Here is a 25,735-nt window from a genome sequence, read left to right on the forward strand (position 1 = left end):
CAGGGACGATGGGAGGAAGGAAGAAGGACCATCTGCTGTGGGTTCTGGGACCAAGCAAGGTGGGGAGATGGAGGAGGAGTATTGGAATATGGTCTGAATGACACCAAGATTAAGTGGGTTCACAAGGTCGTAGGTATGCTGAAGCAAGTACATGAAGCCAAAAATATTCATTTGGTATGGCTGCCATGACAACAAACCACCGACCAATTGGCTTAAAGAAACAAAATTTATTTTCTCTCAGTTCTGCAGGCTGGAAGTTCAAGATCAAGGCCCTGGCAGAGTGGGTTTCCTTGAAGGTCTCTCTCCTTGGCTTGCAGATGGCTGTCCTCTTACAGCTCTGTCCTCACCTGGTCATCCCTCTGTGCATGAGTACCCCTGGTATCTCCCTCTTCTAAGAACACCAGTCATATTGGATTGGGGCCTCTCCAACCACCTCATTTTAATTTAATCACCCTATTAAAGGCCGTGTCTTCAAATAAAGTCTCTTTCTTTTTTTTTTTTTTTTTAAGATTTTATTTATTTATTTGACAGAGAGAGATCACAAGTAGGCAGAGAGGCAGGCAGAGAGAGAGAGGAGAAAGCAGGCTCCCTGCCAAGCAGAGAGCCTGATGCGGGACTTGATCCCAGGACCCTGAGATCATGACCTGAGCTGAAGGCAGAGGCTTAACCCACTGAGCCACCCAGGCGCCCCAAATAAAGTCGCTTTCTGAGGTACTGCGTGTTAGAGTTTCAGTTTCTGAATTTTGGGGGGAAGACAGAATTCATCCCATCACCCCAAAAAACAGAGCTCACTGTGGCTTGGCCAACTGGACAGGAGGAGCCGTAGGTTACAACATACAAAATGGAAGGAAGTTGAACACTTTCACAGAGGGAGAAAGATAGAGTGGCAGAGAATATCCCAAACCCAGGTTTTATGTTCTCTCAACAAAAGTCGACTAATGTGAATGTGTTTATTTACAGGATGCAGGGTAAAGAAAAACACTGGAGTTAGTACCCTGGACACAAATGCTCCCAATTTATAGAATGACTTTGGGACAATAGTGAAAACAACAAAATTTGAGTACTTACTGTGTGCGAGGTGCTGTGTGAGGTACTTTATGTATATTCACTATTTAACGCTCTGGGATGGGGATTAAAGTTATCCTCATCTAAGATATGAGATAACAAAGGCACAGAGAGGGAAAGGAACTCACCCAGGGTCACACAGCAAAAATAGGTGGAGCTGTTATCTGAATGCAATCAGTTCAATCCCAGTGCTGCTGCATCCAAGGACTATACAACATTGACAGAATGTCATGTCATAGACGCTGCCATATCAGCAAGACCTGGGTTCAAATCCCAACCCTGGCACTGATCAGGAATTTGGTCATGAACCAATTGTTTATGTTCCACGAACTTTAGTTCCTAAGTATGCAATGGGAATGATACCTCCCTTCTTAGGCTATTATGAGGAATATATAAAGTTGTAATAACAATTAAAGTCATATAATCATATCACATGCCAGGAACATTCTAAAGATTCTGCATCTGCTACCTCAATTAATCCTTTCGTCAACCTACAAAGTCGTGTACTATTATTACCTGCACTTTAAAAAGGAGGAAACAGAGGTAAAGGTTAACTACTTTGACCAAGTCTATACATCAGAGTTGGGATGTAAAACCAGGCATTTCAAACCCAGAGTTCTCGCTCCAAGTCTCCTCATTTAAGACAAAGGGAGAGGTCAGCAAATAATAGTCACCACTATTGACACCACCACAAGTAATATTCCTGATTTTATTAAGCTATCACTATTATTATTATCTTGAATGCCAAACACATGTGATTTGAAGACAGAAACACTAACTTCCCTGAGTATTTAATCTATGATCAGGGAGAGATTGAAACATGGGGACTAATAGTTTTAAATATTTGTTCAATATTTACATGGAGGAGAATCAGAATGCTCTGCTGGGGAGGACGGAGAAGTGGAACCAAAGACAGCATCACTCAACCTTGCTTCCATCATCAGAACAACTAATTTCTGGTTCCAAATTTGTATCACACAGCAAGGAAGAGAAAAATCCTGTTTTTTGGTTTTTTTTTTCTTTTTTTTAAGATTATTTATTTATGTACTTATTTGACAGAGAGAGAGAACAAGCAGGAGGAGCAGCAGAGGGAGAAGCATATTCTCCACTGAGCAGGGAGCTTGACATGGGGCTTGATCCCAGGACTCTGGGATCACGACCTGAACTGAAGGTCTGAACTGAACCACGACTGAACTGAACCTTTAACTGACTTAGCCACCTAGGTGTCCCGAAAGAAGTCCTGTATTCAAGTGAATCCATTCTTGGGGGTTGTGTGTCACCTGTCTGTTGGTTCTTGCTCATGATCGTTCCCAGTGACTTCGTCATCTTCTTTCCAACTCATCCTCTGCTATCTTCTGCAAAGGTATTGGGTTAAATACCACTTATCCCTCTGGGCACATTTCTAGGGGTGTTTCAGTACCCCTTATATACCTGTTGCCTTGTCAGCTACCCAGCTGGCCTTCCCTTGGTACTCCCTGGATCTGAAGCCATCCTCAGCCTAGGCCTCTGGATAGAATCAGAATGTATCTAAACAAGAAGAGGAAGAGCAGCATTCAAGACTACCACACTCTATGCACATACCCTACTCTTAGGAGAAACTCTCTGACTCTCCAGTGGAGTCAGATGATTCATCAGATTATAAAGAAGAACATAGAGGCAAAGCTTTGGAGGTTGTGTGCTGGCAGGTAAAGAGGGCAACATGGAAGATTGGAAAGTCCTAAACATTGGCAAATACAATAGCTTTTAATGTCAGCTGTGATCATTTTGACCAAGAAGTTGGAAACCATTTGCAGAAGGTTTGCAAAATCTTCCCATCTACCTGTATCACTTGCTCAAGGTAAGCAGGGCTTGAAGCAACCAGATGGCAGAGACTGCCTATGTCCTTTTCAAGGGCTGGATGGTACCAGTGTTGTGGCTGTCAGCAAAGCCTATTTGAGTCCAGTGTTCATAATGTGGATTTGGTACCAATTCCATCATGGTAGGCAGAGTGTGCTTGATTGGAGTGACTACAAAGGCTTGAATCATGTCTCTCTCTGAATGTTCTAGGGCTCTCCCACATTAGAAACCTTTCTGAACCAAACACGCCATAAATTAAAGATCTCTTTTACTTCCAGGCATTCAGAAATTAATTCTCATGTGCTCAAGTATTTCCTTGTGTATGCTACATTATAAAATAAAAAAGAACCTTATTTTTACTAGTTTAACTTATTTGGCTTATTAGTACCGATTCTCTATTAATGAACACTAGGCTGCATACTCCTTGTGGGCAAGGAATACTTTAGATTCTCTGGATCCTGAGAGACTCCCCACATAGTAGATGCTCATTAAATGTTCATTGGATGAAAGGAGGAATGATTTTGTCTTTTATTTTATATGAACTGTATTTCAAAGTGGTCGAATTATAATCCTTATAAAATATTGCTATGCAGACTTCTCAGGAAGTTGTATTTCGCCCTAAGCTATATTCCATCCTTTCGGTATTTCCAAACAGTAAACTTTCACAGAATTTATATAGCAGCTTCAAAATTTCACAGCTGAATTCACTTTAATTTCCATGGTATCCTTCGTGGTCTAAAGAATGTCGTGAATGAAGTCATGAGGATCCCCAAGTCGAGCCCATCATTCACACTTCATGGGTAAGAGGAGCACCACACTGTGTTCTCTGCCCTGTAGGGTCCTGCTCTGTGGTCGGGCCAGCATGGCCCTGCTCCTCAGGAAAGGGTTTCGGCAGCATTTGTTCTCAGAACATTTTGTTTTCCCCAAGACCTTCATTACCGCTATAAATTTTTCAGTGTGGCTTTTATGTAAATGTAACAAGAAAGGCAAGACAGAAAAATTTATTTGTAAGCTTTGGGGGAAAAATAAGGAATCTGAAAATGTTTATTGAAAATAAATGAATATGGAATGTAAAATAGAGGCCAAAGCAGAACTGAATATTTTGTCTTATGTGCTGCAGGAACAAAACCCTCTAGTGGCTGAGAGAGGCCGAGGATGACCATTCCAGGGGCACCCAGGTGGGCTCTCCTCCTCCAGCTCCAGTCCCGTGCACTCAAAGAAATCATGGACCCCACTGAAGACCAGATGCTGGGCTGGTGGTCAGAAGAGCCTGAATTGGAGTCCTTCTCTCTGCCATCCTGCTGTGCGTCCCTAAGCAGGTCATTTAACAATGCTTCTGCTGACCTCTTCCGTCTCCATCTGCCATAGGAAATGCTCACGACCTACCCCCACTTCTGATAGGTTGCTGTTTTCCTTATTCTCAATGGGGTTCCTTGAGAAGGGGAACTAGGTATTATTCATATCCGTGCACCCAGCGACTTCACACGTAGCAAGTCATTACTACATTATGTTCCATGAAGGAATTTATTGAGAACCTTTATGCACGAGGTGCTTTGTCAAGCACACTATGCTTGAAAATATAGGTTTTATTATTACTCAGGTATGGTGAGGCCAACAGATCGGATGGTTGTCATGGAAAAGATCATCTATCACTCACAGATGCCAACGGGGGAGGCTGAGGAAGGCTGAAGCCATGGTGGGAGAGAGCACAGGGGGAGGACCAAGATGGGGAGGCATAGGGAGGAGGGGAAAATGTAGGCAAAAGCCTTAGTTGTCATTTCCATGAGAAAGAATGGACAAGGCAGGTGAGCAGGTTTAAGATCGACCAGTTTGAATAATTTCAGAGGTTCTGGATCATAGGGGCTATCCCTATACTTCTGGAACCTGAACCTGGAGTGATTAGGTCAGAGGAATAGTGATCGAGAGTGTGAGAGCTCAACCAAGGAAGTGGTTGCAGATATGGACTTTAGATTATTAGATTTGCCTATGAAAGTTACTAGGATTAGCTAACCCTCGGAGGGACAATCCTTCCATGGTCAGCAAGTACCCGAGATTAAAGCACCAGACAATAAAAGATATGGTTAATATATTACTTCCATATATTTTATATATATATTCTTTTAGTGTACACATGAAACAAACTTTACTATACTTTTGTATATGAAGAAAGGATGGTTCAAAATGATTATGAAATCAAGTCATGGTCACTAGTAAGTGGAAGGGCCAGGATTCATAACTATGTCTGTTTGATTCCAAAGTGAGTGTTTTTCTGACTCTGATATGCCGCCTCCAGTATTTCCTGTTATCAGCTTGGGTCGCTATGTATCTCTCCCAGCTACATGCCCACGGCTAAAAGAAACACATACATCCACACACACACACACATATGCTCACACTCAATCACACTCCAGTCTAGAATTTCTAGACCAGCAAGATAGGATAACAACTCAAACTTTAGGTTTGAATGGTGGAAAAAAGATTGGCAAGGGAGTAAGGACATTTAGTTTTTAATTCTATCTGTCACCCAATAAGTTGTGAGACCTTAAAATGTCATTTGGTCCAGAAAGGCTGAGCACTATCCTTTACAAACAGTAGGTGGTCAATAAATATTTCCCAAATTGATTTAGGTTCTCCCACCTGACATAGGAAGGAGTTAAAATGGGTGAGTTTCAAGGAAATTTACATCATTAAAAATAATGATCTTCTGATGTATTACAGTGCCAGAAAAGGCTACTATTTAGATTATACCTAAAGATTGGAGCAAGAATTCCATTTTCTCTGCTAAGTTATTCCCTTCTCCGTGCTCACAGACCAGCAAGATCTGGTCACCTTGGGTTCTCTAGGCCAGAGTTCATGACTACCAGCATGCCAGACAACGTGGGCCACCTTATGAGTGAGCCACTTGGACAGGTGGGCATCCGAGGCTGCAGTCTCACCTCTCACCATGTGTCCAAGAGCCGGCTTCTGTAAGAAACGCTGTTAGAGAACTGATTACAGGAATTCATTTGGCACTGAGGAGTCCTGTTGAGTCATCACTCTTGTTCTTGCACAAGACGGGATTTTTCCTCCTTTTAATTAAAAAAAGAAACTGGCATTCCATAAATAACACCATCAGTGATGAAAAGAAAAGAAGGCACAAAGGAAAAAGAAACAGCCAGAACCTAAACCTAGCATAACTTCTCCTTCTTCAACTGCCCCATCCTCTGTTCAGCACTTCCCTCAGATTCTGCCTCTGGGCCGTCCCCCACTGAGTGTGTCCTGCCCTTGGTGAGGCAGTGGTAGGAAGGGGAAATACACAATCTGTATAGTGGAGGATAAAAGAGACACCTGCCCTCGTTTACATCCCATATTCAAAGAAGTAGCAAACAGACAAGGCCACTGATCATTTGAGTTGAAACTTGAGCTATCTCTGTTACACCATTAGGATGGCTGTGGACAGAGCAAAGGAGAAGAGATTGAGTTTAGATGTTTTATTGCTGTTTAAGAACCAAGATGACATAATACAGTGTACAAAGCCCTGGAGTTTTCTCCTGACTTTGCCTTTGTTTTTACAGTGTAACTTTGCGCCAAACCATCACCACTCTGAGCTTTGTCCTACCCATGACAAAGAAGGTTAATCCTGATTCTTTCCTTTCTTCATTCAACAAATACTCTTTGATCTTCTACTCTGTGCAACTCAAGGGGTTAACTGCTTCCTTTGGGGAAATTGTGGTGGCCTCGAGAGGATGGAGTCTGCTCAATGAGATCTTTGGTACTTTCCGAATGACAGAGTGAGCCACAGACCAAAGCTTCTCTTTCCAAAGAATTTGGATGATTCTGAGTCCCTTCCAGATTTTATGGTCTGTTATTTGTTAGGAAGGTGACTTTGTGCATTCTCTTGGGCTCCTGGCAATGTTTTGAAATAGCAACTTATTAGATCATTCAATCTTTTTAAAGGAATTAAACTTTCTAATCATAGAATCATAGGTATAATTCCAATACATAAAACCACCAAAAGTGAAGCTGCTTTGGTTGGAGTTGAGACAGAATGACTACAGCTTCCTGCTTGGGCTGCCCCTCCCCTCCCTGGGGCACCTTCCTCTTTCCTTCCGGCATTGTAGAACACAGTTCGAAAGCCACTATTTTCTTAACTTTCAGGGAGACTTGTAAGTTGAGAAAGTTTCCAAAAGTAAGTAGGGCCTGGATATCTGAAGAAGAATGAATTAGAGCAGAGTACATTGTTCTCAGTCTATGTCCCCACTTTTGTGTCTCTGCTATATTGGCGGAGGTCCATACCACGCGTAGAGTACGGTTCACAGGACCTCAAAATGAGCTGAGGGCCCACGAACCAAGCAGTAGATCACCAGGGGATCTCTCCATGAGCCTTGGGAAGTGATCTAGACATTCCTCCAATTTAACACTTGACTCCCACATGATGAGAACAAAGCAGCAGAATGAAATCCCAGCCTTAGTTTTATTGAGAAAATGGCCAGAGAGATATTTATGGGGGTAGCTTGGAGGTATAAGAACAAACACATTTTCTACACTCTGAGTTCTTTCTGAGGAGGATTGATGTTGACTTCATCATTGTAAACCCCACAGCTCCCAGGACAGACATATGTAGTAAAAAACACTTAATAAATATTACTGATGGAATGAAGGAATCAATTAGTTAATTGATAGTGTATGTACTGTAGTGTTAAAACATATTAGAAAATCAGCAAATTCAGGTGGTATCAACCCATAGATTTAGGAGACAATGCATTGTAAATTTATAAAATTGGGACCATGACATATTTATATTTAAATGCCAACACTTCCTATACTCTCTAGCACACAGTAGGCTATTTCAGATAGGCTGGTGTGGTGGTCTTTAGTGATACCCCCTGAATTCTTTGGCTGTCCAGCTTCTAGGCACGTGGTCGGGTGGTACTTTCCGACCCTGACTAGGGCCATATGGCCAAGTCTGACCAACGAGTTATAGGTGGGAGCAATGTGTCCATCTGGCTGCTTGTTTAACAGCTAATGAAAGCTTCTCTAGGATTCTTTTTTTCTCCTTCAGAGAAGACCAGCATGACCCAGACAGTGGATGCTCCATGTGGCCAGGCCCCAGAGAGACGATGACAAAGAAAGAACAATATGGGAGAGTATCCCTCAGAAAACCATCGATGATTAAGTAGTGTGAGTAAGAAATAAACACTTGTTGAGACCACTGAGTTAAAAAAAAATCATAACCTAGCTTATCCTAATTGATATAGCCAGGCTGTAATAATAAATAGATCCAACTCTTAATGGCTTAATGGCTTAGAAATTTAATTTTTGCTCACTAGCTGTGCCAGATTGGTGAGATACAAGTGAGGGCACACTGGTCCACACAGTTACTCACAACCCAGGATGATGGCCATTTTGCCTTATCAAACCCATAGTTTTCATGGGACCTCTCCAACCCTAGACATACCATAGTAGAGTCTAGTCACATGGTCACACCTAACTGCAAAGGAGGCAGAAAAATGTATAGCTATGCTTAGAAATAAGAAGTGGATTTGGATAAACAGCTAGCAGTCCCTGACACATTGGTCCTAAATATGTATTTGTTGAATAATTTGATCCAAGATGCATAAATAAAAGAGAATGTCTACACCAATGAGAGGCTTTTTTGAGTTTGCAGACCAGGGAATCAACCTGAGCAAATAGGTATAAAACCACTGATGGTATTATAGTGCCCTTCAAAGTTCCCTAATGCAGCATATAAGTTTCTTCTTTTCTGAGCCCAATTTGCCTTTCCATGAATGGCCTATCACTTAGAGTAATATTCAGAATAGTTAATAGCATAGGCTCTGACCAGTCAGAGTAGAGTTTTCCTAATCAGTCAGGATGGGTGTCAATCACAAATAGCCATTTCAGGGGAACATGCACTTTATCTCTGACTCTAGCTACAGAGACCATATTGTCCAAACCAAAGGTCAGGGTCAGAACATGTCATCTAATAAGTGACAAAGTCTAAAGATTAAATCCTACACTTATTAAATTTATTCTATTAAGAAAAAAAAAAAGAAACAGTTACATAACGTTAACTGTCCAGAAAAATCTAGGATGAATACTCATGGTGTTAATACTGGGAACAAGAATCCTCAGGACTCCCCAAACACACACCATGCCATAAGGAAATTGTAAACAAAAGCTTATGGAGTGGGCTAGTCAGAGAAGACTTCATAGGACAGATCGGTTTGGAAAGAAAGCCATATTTTGACAATCAGAGATTGGTGATGATGGGAAGGACTTTCTAAACAGAGATGCCAGCATGCAGAACACCTTGTTTTTGCCTTTTTTACAGCATTTATTCTAGTCTATCTTATATTTAACTTTTGTGGTTATTTGCCTTATGCATTCTGCTAGATTGCAATATCTTTAAGGACAGGGAAGAGCTCTATTCTCTCCATCTTGTGGATGTTTTCTACAAGGACCCCAAAATTACAGGTGTCTGGTAAGTGTCTATTGACTGGATAACAAAGGATAGAATCCCTGAACAGTGGATGAAGTGATTTTAAAATACAGTAGCACAGGATTGGTGGGGGGAAATCATACCTCGGAAATCTATACTTTCAGAAGTCAACATTAGGGATTCACGCACTTAAGGAAGATTCAAACCCTTAAAAAATGAGACCCCAGCTTTCAAAAATAACCACAATTCAAGGACACTCCTCTTCACCACCTATATCAACTTCTGAAACTTTGGTTTCTTGTTGATTTACATCAACCTTGGTCTCATGGGCATTTGTCTTCCCCAGCCTTTTGCCTACCTTATTGGTTTCCTGGATAAACTCACCCCCATTCTCTATTCTCTGCAAACTCTAACCTCCTTGTTTTGCTTTTCCTCTCCTTGCTCTTCTTTTATGTGGGCTTTCTACTAATCAGTGTATTTCTGGCTACCACTGACAGCTGGATCTACTCTTCATTCAGGCTGGCCTGGCCACCAGATCCTTGTGGTGTTTCTGAACAAATAACTTGAACTTGGTAAAATAAAATTAAGAGATGCAATTATCTGCACTTTTAAAAAGCCTTTGACTAAATTATATGCTAAGTGATTTTTTTTTTTTTGGTAAAAACACATAATTAAGGAAATTTTCTTTCTTCATAGCAAAAGAACTGGCATAAATCCAGGAATGAAAGGATTGAAATAAATAAGCATTCTGTGATGAAATGTTAATAGTAGGATCACCAAGATATCAGACTCTTGATCATTCTTAGTTAAAAGTTTGGTTAATGAAGTAGAAGAGTGACTATCTAGTGAAATCTCCGAGTTTGCAGATAATAGAGAATTTCTTCATATGGGGAAAGGAAAACTCCTGTGATGTACTTGTGAAAAAACATCAGGAAAACCAAGTGCAGGTCAAAAGATGGAGGCATATTTCCACATGAACAAGAATAAGGCAATGACTTTAGAAATAAAAATCCATCTATACTCAAAAGACACTGGGCTCTGAGTGATCATTAGAACTTGATAAGAGGATTCAAGAGACATTGCAACCATTCCCGGAAGAGAGCCTTTGGCCTTCAGGGGCAAGAAGATATTGTAATAAGGCAGAAAACATTGTTGCAGTGTTGTACAAACCATAAATCTTCCACTCTTTGAATCCTGGATACAGCTCAGGCTGTCTAACCTGTCCTCATTTTATAAAAGATGAAATAATACTGCAAAGCTCCAGAGAAAACAACTAAAATTATCAACAGGATGCAATATATGAAAATGAATCAGAAAGATTAGAACCATCTGGAAAGAAAAAAAAATTGAGAGGATGTGCTGTGAATTCTTTAAGGGTACAGAGTGTGAAAAAAATGTGTCACATAAAGTATCCACCGACTGTACTGTGTATAGATACAAAGTAAACACTAATTCTTGAACCTTAAAAAAATAATATTGGGACCAGTAAAAGACTCGGTGTTTGTCAATATTTGATTTTTCCTAAACATTTACGGAACACCTACTATGTGCCAACCCCTCAACCGGGCTCTCAAAACACCTAGGTGAATAGAATGTGACTTGCCCTTGATGGGAAACTTACCAGAAGAGAGAGAGAGCTATAGAAAAATAGGCATGATTGCATTATCATAAGTATGTGGTAATAAAAGAAAAGAATCACTGGACTTCACAGCTGAGGTGACATTTGATCTGAGCTTTGAAGAATGAGTAAGATTATGTCATCAGACAAGGTGAACACGATCATTTCAGGCACAGAAAAAAGGCATGAGAAAGCATGGGGATATGAAAATAGTTGGTCTATTACAGGAAGTGGGAAGGAGGGGTGGCAAATCTGCAAATTGGTCTCCAACCCAGGGAGGAGGACCCACTGGAATTTTGAGGAAGGGAAATGACACAATCAGACTCACATTTTTAGAAATGTGTTTCGGGCATTTGTTACCCAGTGGGAGTAATGCAGCCTAGAAAAGAAATATGTAAGTTCAAAAGTTTTTGATGAGTTAATATATAGAAAAGTAAAATAATTCATGTATATCCCAAATCTTTTGAGGTTGACATCACCAGAATGCTAGGACAGACTAACAAACTTCATGGCTTTATCCCCAACAAGCCCCAGCGAGAGCCTGACCAGCACTGAATGTACTGTTCTGCAAACCCTGATCACCTGAAACAAAGCCAGTTTTGGTCGTGTGTGTCCATGAGTATAACAGAAAGTAGATGCCTTCCTACAAAGAGAAGCATTGCCCTTTTTTGGCATTAAACTTTTGTGAACCTGAGTGGCTTTGCCCAGCCAGACATCATCACCTGTGAGATCGCACATGGATATGCACCTGCTGTCCAAACCTGTCAAAAATGCAGCAAATACAAGGGCAACAGAGTTAAGGTTCTTGAAAAAGTATCTACTCTACAACAAAGAGGCTGGTACAATGGTACAGAGTAAAACCATCTGGCCACTAACTCAGGACCATTTTTTAAAATGTAGAACACATTCCTGTATTTAGGATGGAACGTAATGGATCCTAGGTGTGTTGTTGATAGTGTTTTCTAGAATGGGTGGAGTTCCTTCCTGGGTGAGATGGAAGCTAGAGAGAACCAAAGGGTTTTCATCTGCTGAAGGAGAGATTTGCCTGTAAGGGTTTTTATCCTCAGATTGCAGTTGGAGGAAAGATGGCAGAAGTGAGAGTGTTTATGAGGAAAATTTAGAAGAGGAGCTTACGCTAAGATCAATGATGAATCATGGAGCCCATGAGTAAGATCCTGGGAAAACCAGGAGGAAACTGTTCTCAAAGGAAAAAAATGTATATATATTTGTTTGTGACTAACCTTTCTTGTCATAGTATTTTTCTGTTTATAGCTTACACAATGCTTTTGCAGTGTTTTTCACCTTTATTTTATCATAATCCCCATTTTACAGATAAATAAACTTGAAACTCCATGAGGCCAATGGCTCAGCCAAGTTTGCACAGCTAGTTAGTTAGCAGAGCTGGAACTAAAGAGCAGATCTTCTGAGTCCCAACTTTGTACCTTTCCGTCCGTACTACCATCACTGTTGTAGAGACATCCTGATTCCTCCTGTCACTGGGAACTCAACAAGACAGACCTAGTTGTGGATCCCTGCTAAGATGTCTCAGTATGAATAAGGAGTGGTAATCGAAGGAGCCCCCTTTTCCTCGGGCTGAGAGCTGATGGAGAACATTTGCAGCAGCAGCCAGAGCCAAATGTCTCAAAGAGCCTTGAAATTCCTGAAGGATAAAATATTAAATATTCTTTCCTTTGTCCTGGAAATTGTAGGCTTAGACCTACAGCTGCCTCATTTTGACAAAGCACACTACTAATCTCAGAGCACATTCATTAGTCACCCTCCTACCACCCCCAAGAGATAAAGAAAGGACATTTCATCAGCAGGGAAATCAGAGCTAACAGGTGAAGCAGGTGATCCAGCATCACCTAGAAGATCTTTGGCAGAGATAAGAATGCATCACTTGATACCCCATAACAACAAGATCTCTGTCCATAGCTTCTTGTCTATGTCACTCCCTACACTAGGTGCTGATCTGGAATATCATACCTATCACAGGATGCTTGCAGAAGGAGAACTAAATAAGTAAGTAAATGGCCAAGGGTGTCAGATGATTGCCCCTTTAGAAGGTCAGAGGTAGCCCTGCAATCGTGACCAATGAATATAAAAATCAATTTTTATCAGCAGCTAAGTTTTAACAGGGCTAGGCTCTAGTATCATTTTAAGTGAAAACAGCATTAATTTTCTTTTATTTTGCTCTAATAGACTAAATGACATCATGACTACCCTACCATGAGGCATCCTTTACTGCAGAGCAGTTATCCACATTGAGAAAGGGGACATTTAGAAGCCACTCTGAACAGGCACGGCTCTGTCTATACATTCGTACTTAGAGCTTTCAGTGCATTTAAATTGCTTTTTGCAGCAGTCGAAGGAATCAATAGCTCTTAGACTCTTTAAGGGACGAATAATATACAAGATGGACATTTTAAGCTCTTTAGAAAATATATTCATGAGGTCATCCAGTTTCCCCTGGTACCCAACGTTGCTAGTGACATTTATTAATGTTTTTGCAGCAAACAGGAGGTGGAGTTCTCCAAAGGCTCTCATCTCTGTTCTTCCAGAAAACATTGATTTTCTTTCTTTCTTTCTTTCTTTTTTTTTTTTACAAGAATCAGGGAGAGGGGAAGGGGTAAAAAAAAAAAAATACTCAAAGCAAAAAAGAAATCTCAAAAAGAATAACTTAGCTCAAAGCTGGCTTGACAAAGTAATTCTATCTAAATAGCCTTGTGCCACTTGATAGAGACAATTTCTCCTGATTTTCTCTTTGAACAATTTCATAGTCTTCATGAGAGACGTGCTTTAAGAATATTATTCTCTTAATGATAATGCAGGACTTTCTACTGAATTTTCCTAGAGTGAGAGAGGACAGCTTTATGTTATTGTGGATTTGGAGAGCGATTTAAAATTCTAATTAATTAAGGTTAATTAATTAGATGTTTGATTTAAAAAAACACTTTGAGATGCCAGACTGGGGAGGGGGGATAACTACCTCATCATGGCTGCTTGAAAGAAAATGCTGGAATGCATTAGGAAGATCAGTCTGACTGGGAAAGGCCTGGAAGGGTTTGGGTATGTGACTGGGGTTGAGAGAAATGGACTCTCTTTGGTGAAGTTGATCTTGTGTAAGACTTCAAAGACTAACTATGTTAGGAGGAACCAGACATGGCAGTGGTTAGAAGATGGGATGTACAGGTAGCCATTCATCTATCTACACATGTTCGAGACAACTGGGTACCAGACACTGTATGTGGTTGAGGAGACAATGGTGTACAAAAGAACCCTATTCTCAACTTTACATTGCTTTCAGTCCTGTGCTACATGGTAACAGATGACTCACATGGTCTACCAAAGGACATTCTTTGGTCCACAAAATGTTTTTCTTATTAGTTGCTACCATTTGGAAATGAGTAAATTTCATGTGCAAATTCAAATATTTAGTTTCTCTTGAAAAATTACTACCATATGACAACACTAGGCAAGATTCCTGAATCTCCTGGAGCTCAGCAGTGATGTGCTCCTTAAATTGATCATAATGCTGCAGTACCCCAAGCCTAGACTCATGTATTACCCACTGCCCCTTCCTATGAACATTTACTTTGTCAGTTATTATAGACACACATATTGAATGCGCAAACACACATGTCCAATGCACAAAGTGAAGATTGAGTGAGACTTGGGTCTGAACATCTGGGAATCCTTGGCCAAGCTATTGTGACTGCTCTACACATTCCCCACATTTCATCTGGTCTTTTCTGCCAACCTTATTTCAACACCATTGAAGACCTTCTCTCTTCTCAAGGATCTCATACACCTGAAAACTGTTTCAAATCACCACCCATTATTAACACTTCAATTAAGGCTCTCCTGGGCTCTGACCCTAGAAATCTCCCCACTCTGTGGGGAAAAAACAATGTGGAGAAAAGACAATGCTTCCCCACTCACATATATACACCTGTGTTAACCACTGGTTGTGGGGTGAGGAGGCTGACTGGTGTTGCCTGGGCAACCAGCAAGTCTCCTGCTCTTTGCCTGGCTGGCTGTTCTTATCCATTAGGCTTCAGCTTAAATGCCAGCTTCCTGGAGGATCCATCATGACCATCCTGCTCAAGGAAGCACTGGCTTTCTGGTGGGGATCTGAAGTATCACAGAGAGAGAGAACATGAGAGAATCTGAGGCCTGAGAAAACTGGCTTCTACCCAGATGTCAGGATTTCCTGAACAAGAAAAGACAATGGAGAAATGCAGGAGGGAGGCCAGCTCAGGGCTGTAAGAGAGAAGGGTTTATAACTGCTTCTTAGAACTGATGATTCTGTGAAAGATCTCTGCTCTGCAAATAAGACCCAGAGATTGAAGGAAAGATCCAGAGAGCCAGTCAGGCATCAAACAAAGGATTTTGGAGCTCCACACTGGAGCTGTACTTGGGTGGGTCCCTCACCTCCTTCCTGCCTTTAAGGCCCTTTCTCTTTGATGCCATTTCATTGGCCCAAAGAAATGCAAGCTGGAACAAAGACCTCTTTCTAGCAAGGAGAAAAAAAAATTTTTAATGGATTGCTAATCAGAGTGTCCCTGTTCTTTGCTAATTTCCCTCCGAAATAATACAATATTTTTGTTTCTTGGGCATAACTTCTATACTTCTTCAAAAACATGGGCACCTGGGTGGCTCAGTGGGTTGAGCCTCTGTCTTATGCTCGGGTCATGATCTCTGGGTCCTGGCATCGAGCCAGGCATCAGGCTCTCTGCTCAGCGGGGAGCCTGCTTCCCTCTGTCTCCGCCTGACTCTCTGCCTACTTGTGATCTCTTTCTTTCAGTCAAATAAATAAATATTTTTTTAAAAAATCCTTGCCTTTGAAATTGACATCAAAATCCAATACGTGTAGACCCTTCCTCACCTGTTAGAGTCACACAATATAAGAAATAATTCCTAGAGAGGATTCTTGCCCTGGCGGTGAATCAGCACATGTGTCCAACTGATAGATATGAAATGATGGGCTATGTATACACTGTTGGGAATTCAGAGACTGTTCTACACATCCTGCCTCCAGAGAGCTTGTAGTCTAATTTTAGTCAAACAAAACACAACAAAACAAAAACAAAAACATGCAAGATAAGGGGTAACCCATAGCTATATCAGAGAGATATTGAACAAATCATATAAACATAAATACTATGAACATTTGAAGGAAAGAGAGATGAGGTTTGAAGGGGTAGGAAAGGCAACACCAAAAATAAAAGAGTTGAGCTGGGTATTGAAATGGGCGCCGAGAATCTACATGCGTTTAAAGTACAGGCAAGGATAATAAGAGATGACATTTCATGGGTGAGGGGAGGGAGTGGGGGCCGTTGGGGGTTAAAGCAAAGACAAGCAGTACACCCAAACTGTAGACCAATGCCTTTTCTCAAGACTGTCCCCAGGAGACCTTGGCTTTGCCTGCTTATTACCTTCCCCCCGAAGAACTCCATTGTTTTATTAGTTCCCCCTATAAATTATTTATCGGCGAGATTGCTGATGCTGACCATCTCTGATAAGTAATGTGTTCCATGGGAAATGCTGCTGGAGGGACGAGGGTCTCCTGCCGATGCCAAATCATCAAAACCATGCACGGATGTGAAGCTCTTGGAGAGTGGGGGTGGTTCTGATGAAGGCTGCCCTTTCCAAGGGTCTCCATCCTATCTACAAATTGGATTCCTGAGCCACATAGAGAAGTTGCCTGGGGATGTTACTCCTGGTGTTGTTTGTTATAAAGCAACTCGTAATAACTTGACTGGGAGCAGAACATTAAAAGGTCGCCTCATTTTATCTCCAATATGCTTCCTTGGAAAAAAGTCACCTCCCAGCCACATTTGGGGAACAATTTGTTACTGTATTTACCTCTCCTTGTCATTCAGGCGGAGCTTAGCCATCAGAGAGATCATCACCTTCTAGATTGTTTCAAAAAATTCATAAAAGCTTTGCACAATTACTTTTGCTTCTTTTACCAGCAAATGCCTCTCTTAACTGCTCAGCTGCTGGTGGTCTCCTTCGTGTTCTTTGGGGCTGCTCTGTCTGTTCTCAAAGGCTACAAATAATTGCCAATAGCATGCCTCCTTTAAGGAAACCTGGGCTGTAATAGTTAAAAATTTACAAAGCAGATAAGTAACTTGAAATTAAATGAAGTGAAGGGGCTCTGATTCACTTTACAAAATATTCGTCATGTATCTGACATGCTTCCTTTGTGCTCCTTCTAATTTGACTCGACTTACAGGATTCCAGATGAGTCACTGTCTTGTGGGTAAAGGTAGAGATGTCACATAAACTTTACCACCTAATGGTAACTGTGCCCTAAAGGAAGAACAGTTAACGGCAACACAGGGACAGGGTCGCCTGGGTGGCACAGCTGGTTGAGCGTCTGACTCTGGGTTTCAGCTCAGGTCATGATCTCAGGGTCGTGGGATCGAGCCCCATATATGGATCCACTCTCCATAGGGAGAGTGTCCCTCTCCCTCTGGCCCTGGCCCTCCTCCACTCGTTCTCTCTTTCTCTCTCATAGATAAATCTTAAAAAAAAAAAGTCAACACAGACCCTGTTAGGATGAAGCTTGGATTTATTTTTTTCAATAATCGTATAACCTTGAACCTTCATATCTGTTACACACACACACACACACACACACGCACACATACACCCCTAGGATTTGTCAAAATGTCTGGACAACTCTAAAGAGACTTCTGAATTCCACTTCATCTCACAAAATTTTGTTGAGTGACTACTGCACTCCTAGGATGAAAATACCTAATAATGCTTACAAAGCTGTCATGAGACAGGTGTGACTACCTTTCTGAAGTTTTCCCTCAGGTGATGGGCGAAGATCCAGCTTGGGGTTTGAGACCACGTGCATGAGCTTGGGTTCTGGCCTGTGTGTTATAGATCATCTCATCCTGGAGGTGATCTGGGAGGGTTACATTCAACTTGTCTCTTTAATTCCAGGAGGGCTACATTCAACTTGCCTCTTTAATTCCAGAAGGAGGCAGTCTTTCTCACCCCTTGCCTGAGGCTGTTCAGGTCCATGGAGAATCCTGGGCACCAGTGGGACAGCCCTGTGCATCCCTCAGAGGAAATCATGGTGAACTTGTTATAGTTGTTACTGCTTTTCATTTCTGTCCGTATTTGTCTTACAGTTAAAAATTGCTCTTCTCTTGGAGGGGGGGTACAAATTGTTTTCTTCTCCTCCTGGTTTGCATTTGGTACATGCAGTAATGCAATATGGAATTACATTTGCACCCTTCCTTGGAAAAACACTTAGTGGTTTTCTACCTTCCAAGTGGAATGTTACAGAAGATAGTAAGAAATCTTAAAATAGACCTATGATTTTATTAATAATGTTGTTTTTAGAATACAATAGTCCTCAAGATTTAAAAATGATGTAAAAAAAATGGCCATTCTCTCTGAGAATTGCTCTTGGCTCCCACAGACAAATTCACAAAGGCAGTTTGGGGGTTATTTTTTCTTGTGCAAAAAGAAGTCTAGAGGTAGGCTGCTGGGGAACAGTACAGTGGCCCCAAGATTCCAGCAGAAATCAGGAGCCTTGTGTTTCCTCTCAGCCACCCCAGTGAGCAGCGGCCATCCTCATGGTCACCAGCATCCTGGCTTCCGTTCAAGGAGACAAGTAAGTCTTCTTGTAGAAGACTTGTAGACTACAAGACTTCCGTTCTTGTAGAAGAACAGGCAAGGGAGGAAGAGTGAGAATTAGATCACTCTGTACCCCTCCCAGGATCTTTCCCAGAAGCTCCATCCAGTGACTTCTGGTTACACCTCACTGGCCAGAACTGTTCCATTGGGCCACCCTTAGGTACAGGGAGGGGCTGGGCGATTAACTAGGCTCATTGCCACCCTAAACAAAGTCAGGGTCGAATTATTAAGAAAAAAAAGGATAAAAGAGACGTCAAATAGACCATCTGCAGCATCTGCCACAAAGAGTAAGAATACTTTGCTTTCTTTAGACCCAAACTACTGCATGAAAATTAGTATGTATCACAGAGGCTACAAAGGAAAAATAATCACATTTCTTGTAAGGACAACCAGAAACTTCCATTCCCTTGTTTTTCCTTTGCTGGTCTTGCAGATTTCTTACAGTTCGTACTTACTGTGGCCAAATCTAATTCATTCATTTATGAAGCTATCTCGAGCACCAGCAGAAGTCATAAACTATTCATCTCTGGAATGTTTATATTTGAGAAGGTCACAGTATTGAGTGTATGCATACCCCAAGGACCCCTCTCTCCGTGTGGGCCCCTGGTGGCCTGGGCCTGCTATTTTCCTTTAACAGTGAAATGAGATGTCCACAGCTCAAAATACATATTGTGCTTTCCCATAAGCTCCAGAGGACTCCCAGTAAAAGAGGTTCAGACCCCCTCTGACTCCTCCTGTGTTTTCTCTCCTCCTCTCTTGCTATCCCTTCCGCCTTGGACCATAGGCAAGTATCTGGTGATTAGAACGGCTTTACTTTTCTTCATAACTTTCTCCCCACTATGGATATCTCTGGAATCTTAACCTCAAAATGCAGAAGAGGGGAGATTTCAGCTCCTCAATCTTTTATTCTGAAACCCCAAATAAAAAGGGAAGTTCAAGGAAAGAAATGTTGGCTTCCTGAGGAGGAGTGGCCTGGAATCGCCCTCCATACCACAGTGCCCTTGCTTACCTGCTCTTTGGAATGACCTTGTGGCTGAGCTAAGCATGGGGTCCGGAGCATAGAGGTAAACGAATGATTGTACTGATAGTGGCACAGATTCACTTTGGGGTTGAGGTGGCCCATGTAGCAGAAGTAGAAAGAAATAATAATGTGTTCAAAGCCTCTGACACTTTTACCCATACGGTTTCTCATTTTCTAAAGCAGAATCTAGAGCCTCTTACCTTTCATGGTTGGCCCACCACCCCTGCCTGCAAGAGTACTTTCCCAGTAAGTTTGGTTTGGGGTCGAGTCTGGGTCCCACTGCTGCCCACTCCCGTGCTGCCACATGGCTGGTCGTCTTCCCTGCCTAATCTTCTCAAGGCCTCCGCTTGCTGGTTAGCTGCTAGAATCCTTGGGGTACGATCTCTCTTCCTAAGATGCTGCTATTACTTCCAGGCCTCAAATTCTCCCGGGAGAGAGGTGCTGGGAAGGCCTCTCGACTCAGGGCACAGACGCCCATACGTTGCTTCCCTTCCTCTCCACACTGCTCACACTATGGTTAGCAGCTGAAACAAACCATCGTCCTCCACGGCTAATGGGGATAATGTCAGGGCAAGGTCGGACATTCGAGAGTCACCTCCACTGCAAGGGGGACATTGCTCCCCAATTTGTCCAGGTCTGTAGAACCCACAGCCGGTTTTCACTCAGCCTGGTCCATTCTCCCTTCTGTCTTCAAACAAAGAATCCACCAGAACTCTCCTCCAGAGGAAATCTACTCCGCTGCTATCCCTGGTCACAACACATCAAAACAACCCTTCTGGCCCCTGGAGAATGCATCTTGTACCTTCACTGTGCCGTCTTACACAGTCCACTTCCCCATTTTAGACAACACTCAAGGCTGTGCCTTTTATGACCCAAAAAAAAAAAAAAAAAAAAAAAAAAAAATTTAAACTAAATTGTGTTTCTAAACAAAAGAATAAATTTTCCCCCAGAGGTAAATTCTGTGACTCTCCTAGAATGAAAAAAAAAAAAGAAAGAAAGAAAGAAAGAAAGAAAGAAAAAGAAAAGAAAAAAGAAAGAAAGAAAGAAAAAAAAAGGTCCATCTATATTTAGTTCCTGATTGAACAGTAAGTTCTCCTTCACTACATCTGCCCGGGAGCAGTGACGGTATTCAGAGCCCCAGATTCCAATTCAAGCACTGTCACGTGCTGTGTGATTTGGGACAAAGGCTCCTATTTCTCTGGCTCTCTGTTTCTATGAATAAAGACTTGGGGAGAACTAAATGATCTCTCCAAGACTTCTTCTAGCATTAAAATTCAAAAATTCAAAAATTTCATTTAAAACTAAATATTCAAGAAATCTAAAAAAAAAAAATCAAGACTCCAGTGTCTCAAGGAATATTTCCAGCTTGGGAATAAGGCCAAATTTGCCTAGGATTCCCCTCAGGCAGAAGAGCAGGATTAGAGGGTTCCAACTCAATTGAACACAAAGCTATTTCAGCAACCACAGGTTCCAGCTGAGAAGCCCAGCAAGCAGGCTTCTAATAGCCTCCACTGACCCCATGGAGAGTTGACTTTGCTCCCTGGGGGTGAATTTGGAGAGCCGATGCCTTACAGGCAGCACAAGCAGGAATTTTATTATTATTGGTTTTGCAATTTGTTCCCATTTTGCTGTCATTTGCCTTTGTGGCCGTGGATCTCTACATTAAGATTTCGATTCCATTCCCTCCGGGCTCCGGTGGTTTATGGAGATCACTCGTGTTTGCCGTCTTGCCTGTAGTTGGTGTACAGCCGCCGGCTGCTGTGTTGAGCATAATCAAATGTCGTTTATGAAGTCCGCCTGCCACTGGAGGACTGGGGGAGAGCTGTGTGGCCCGTGCCTGAGCAACTCAAAGAGACAGGCAGCCTCGGCAATGTGCTTCTGGCTGCTGATAACTCAGGCTGAGGCTTGATTATTTCTGACCCTGGCTTGCCGGTTGTGAGTTACAGGTCACTTAAGTCTGCTCCAATGAGTTTCTTCCAGATGGGAGTGCCAGGTGCTGCCCAACAACGGAGCTGAGACCCTCTTCCTGAGTCGCTTGCCTGGGATAAGTAGACCAGGGGAGACAACACAGGTACAGAAACAGCAGTGGACTCCAATCCTGGACAAGGTTCTAGTCCTGGCTCACCCATCCTTTCACTGTGTGGCCTCTGTCCTCAAAGTCATTTCCAGCACTCTGCTCACTCATCCATAGAGCCAGGGTTTGATTAAATGATCACTAACGATCCTTTTACTCCAAATCTTTCTTTGTCACTTTGATGTAGTACTTTGCCCGGGGGCATTCTTCTGTGTACTTGATTCCTGACTTGTGTCTGCTCTCTACTTTCTGAATCTCGCTTTCTGATAATGTTTTCATGAACTTCGTCATTCCAGTATTTGATGCTGGGATGCTTACTACCCACTCAGTATCTTCTCTTCCAAGCTCTTTCTCCCTTAAATGTTCTCATTAAGATCATGAATGGCTTCCATAATGCAAAATCCGATGGGCACGTTTTAGTTCCCATTCTTACTTGATATCTCAAGGAATTTCAATGGAGTTGGCCACCCTTTCTTGATATACTTGTTCTGATAATGTCCCATGCTCCTGGTTTTCTTCTCACCTCACTGGCTCCTCCTCCTTATACAACCTCAGGTGACAAGGGTATACCACCAACTCCTACATTTTCATCGCCAGTTTAAATCTGTCTCTTAAGTTTCAGATCCTTCTATGCAACTGTTGGTTTAGCCTCTGTGTTTAGAAGTTCCATGGACTCCTCAAATTCAGTGTGTCTTGAACTAAATTTCTTACCTTCCTCCTGTTACCGGACCTCCAAGACCAGGTTCTTGAGTCTTGACGTCATAGAAATGAACAGTGAACTTGAGAGAAGAAAGCAGGTAGAGTTTATTAGGGATAGCTTGTATACCAGGGAGCCAACAAGAAGGAGGACTTTCACTCTCTGACAGGGGAGCATGCAAGGCTTATTTATAAAAGCGCTTTTCCAAAGGGTGAAGGGCTGGGATAGGGAAGCATCCTTCAGTCCCAGAGTCATTATTTTGTGATCATTACTTTTTAGTGGACACAAGACAATCACAGGATGCTTTTGCTCATAATCAACGTTTTCTAGGGCTCCTGGAAAATAAAAATACTTATGAAAGAAGTACGTATTTAAAGCAGGCTTTAAATTGTTCCTTCTAATTTCTCTCAGGCAACCATTACTCCCTAATGGCTGTTCTCTCTCATTTATTCTCTTTCTCAGAAGGAGGTATTTGTCTCTAAGCATATGGAATTCTTAATCCTTCCCTCAGACCAGTGGCCTTGCAGAAGTTATGTTCCTTTAGCTTTCCTTATTCTGTCTCACTCTTGCCTACAGTTGGCCCCTATTTAGAGTCCCCCCATCAGTACATGGCTCCTCTGTCCACCCTTGACCCAAGTCACAAGCCTGGGAGTTGTCCTAAATACTTTCCTTTCCTTCATCCAGTTCAGATCCAAGTCCTTTTGTGTATACCTCCATCATACATCTCAAATAAGCCTTCTTCTCTCCATCCATCTTCATTAGCATACCTGGCCTGAAGCATATTTCTTCAGGATTACCTAGGTTTACTCCAAATCCTAATTCATTCTCTTTACAGCAGTTAACGTGATCATTTCTAAGCACAAATCTTATCCCTTTACTCCCCCTTTAAAATACTTTAATGGATCTCCAAAATGTTCCATGTGGCCTCCAAGGTACTGCATGCCTGGGCTCCTGAGGGAACACTGACTCTGGTCTTCCTTTAGATCTTCAAATTTGCTATGCTAGCTATAACCTCAGGGACTTTAAAGACAACCTTCCTTCTCTTTGAAACACTCTTCTCCAAAATTTCACCTGGCTACCTCCTCTTCCTGACTTTACCTTAAAAACTCTCCACCTAAATCAGGTGTTTCTCTGATTCTGTCTCGTAACATCCAACAGTGCCCCTTCATAGAATCATCACTATTTTAAATTATATATCATCTTGTTTCATTAATTAATATTTGCATCCCTATCTAGACTCTACCCTCCATAAAGGCAGTGACTATGTATGTTTTCTACTTTACTCAACATTGAATGCCTTTTTCAGAAGCTGTTGTATAATAAAGACTCAGTAAATATTTGTTGAATAAATGAACAAATCCTGATTTCTCTTCATTGTTTCACTAGCTGTCTACTTGCTAAGGCTCAGAAACTCATATCCTAGTTTTTGACATATAACACACTTAACTTCTTTGTAGCAGGATGTTAAATTAAAGTTTTACATGAGTTACAATTATGCTGGACACCAGGTTCAGATACACAATCAGGATGCAAATTTTCAGAGGAAACGATAAGAACCAGTGTCATGATTCTTAGACCTCTTCACCCACATTAAGGATATATATTAAGGACCAGAGAATAGAAATGCATAGGGTGCCTTGGTGGCTTCGTTGGTTAAGTGTCTGATTCTTGCTTTTGACTCAAGTCATGATCTCAGGGTTGTGGAATCAAGCCCTGTGTCAGGTGGAGTTTGCTTGAGATTTTCTCCCTCTCTGTCCCTCTTCCTGCCTCTCTCTCTCTCTCTCTAAAATAAATAAATAAATCTTAAAAGAGAGAAAGAGAGAATAGAAATGCAGAGATCTGTGATGAGAATCTCTTTGGGGAGAGTGGTGCTGAGTATCTCCTCTTGACCTTCACCTAACTTCCAAGAGAGAGGGATTCAATGAGAACACTCAGTGGATGCAAGATATGTTCTTGGGCTTGGATGTGGGAGAAGGGAGCCACGATGCACTGATATCTTAATTCCATTCCAGAAATCAAGAGAACAAAAGATAAGCTGGCTAGAGGCTTTGGTGGTAGAACAAAGGAGGGTATCTGTTAACTACTCAGCCAGCCAGCAAGAAATAAAAGTTAGCAGATCAAAGGAGACCAAAGAGAGAGAGCCAGAATTAGAGTTTTTAAAATGCTTTTCAAAATAGCCCACCTGAAAGGATTCTAAGACCAGAGAGATTCTGGAGGCGGATTGCAGACTTTTAAAAACTGAGAGGGAAATCGAGTTCCAATAATAAAGTTGGGCCAGAGAACCATACACCCAAGTTAAGGAACAGAAGGTGAGAGATTACCAGTGATGCAATATCTCCAAAAAACTTCTAAAGAGTCTCATGAAGAAAAGAGATAGAAAGGTCAACCTCTTGAGCTTGACAGTGCTGGTAATTAAGAACGTTTCTGCTCCCTTTCTCTCTCCTCATATCCCTGTCATCCCCACCCTCATATTCCACACTCCACTCTACCCTGGAAGGTCAGATAGAACATAGAGAAAGAACTGACAACACCATCTCTCCCTAAGGAAGGGGACTCCATCTGCAGCATGCTCCTAGCAAGAAGATGAAGGAAGGTAATGTGACCTTTCGATGAGGTTGGAATCTTTGGTAATTATATAGGAAGGGACACATTTCTTACCAAGTTGAATTTGTGTTTGCAATTTTAAATCAGCATAGGTCTTTTTCTTTCCTAGAAGTGACCAGAAATGTTGTGAGGTTCACCCTAGTTTCTGTCCATGGGAAAAGAAGGACCTCTACCACAAGCAGATATAAGAAGACAGTGAGGAATAAATACAAAAAGGCTTTCTGACCAAATCCCACAAGTCTTGCTTATTTTTAGAAATAAGTACATCTAGGGCGCCTGGGTGGCTCAGTGGATTAAGCCGCTGCCTTCGGCTCAGGTCATGATCTCAGGGTCCTGGGATCGAGCCCCGCATCGGGCTCTCTGCTCCACAGGGAGTCTGCTTCCTCCTCTCTCTCTGCCTGCCTCTCTGCCTACTTGTGATCTCTATCTGTCAAATAAATAAATAAAATCTTTAAGAAAAAAGAAGAAATAAGTACATCTATAATGCTGTGGGTAAATAACCCTTCTGAAGAAACATGAAAGAAGTATTTTGTACTTATGGTAGCTTTATGATATTTGAAATATATTAGGCTAACTGCAGTAGCAAATGACCTTTTGAAAAGGTATAGCACAAACACAATAGCTTACTTCTTGCCAGTAGAGTGAACAGGTGCTATCATTCAAAGACCCAGACAGATGGAGTTTCTGCCATTTTCAGGGATTGATGTTGTTCTTTAAAGATATTCTCATTCCTG

This window comes from Meles meles, chromosome 17 (genome assembly GCF_922984935.1).
Source record: "Meles meles chromosome 17, mMelMel3.1 paternal haplotype, whole genome shotgun sequence".
NCBI classification, from domain to species: Eukaryota; Metazoa; Chordata; class Mammalia; order Carnivora; family Mustelidae; genus Meles; species Meles meles.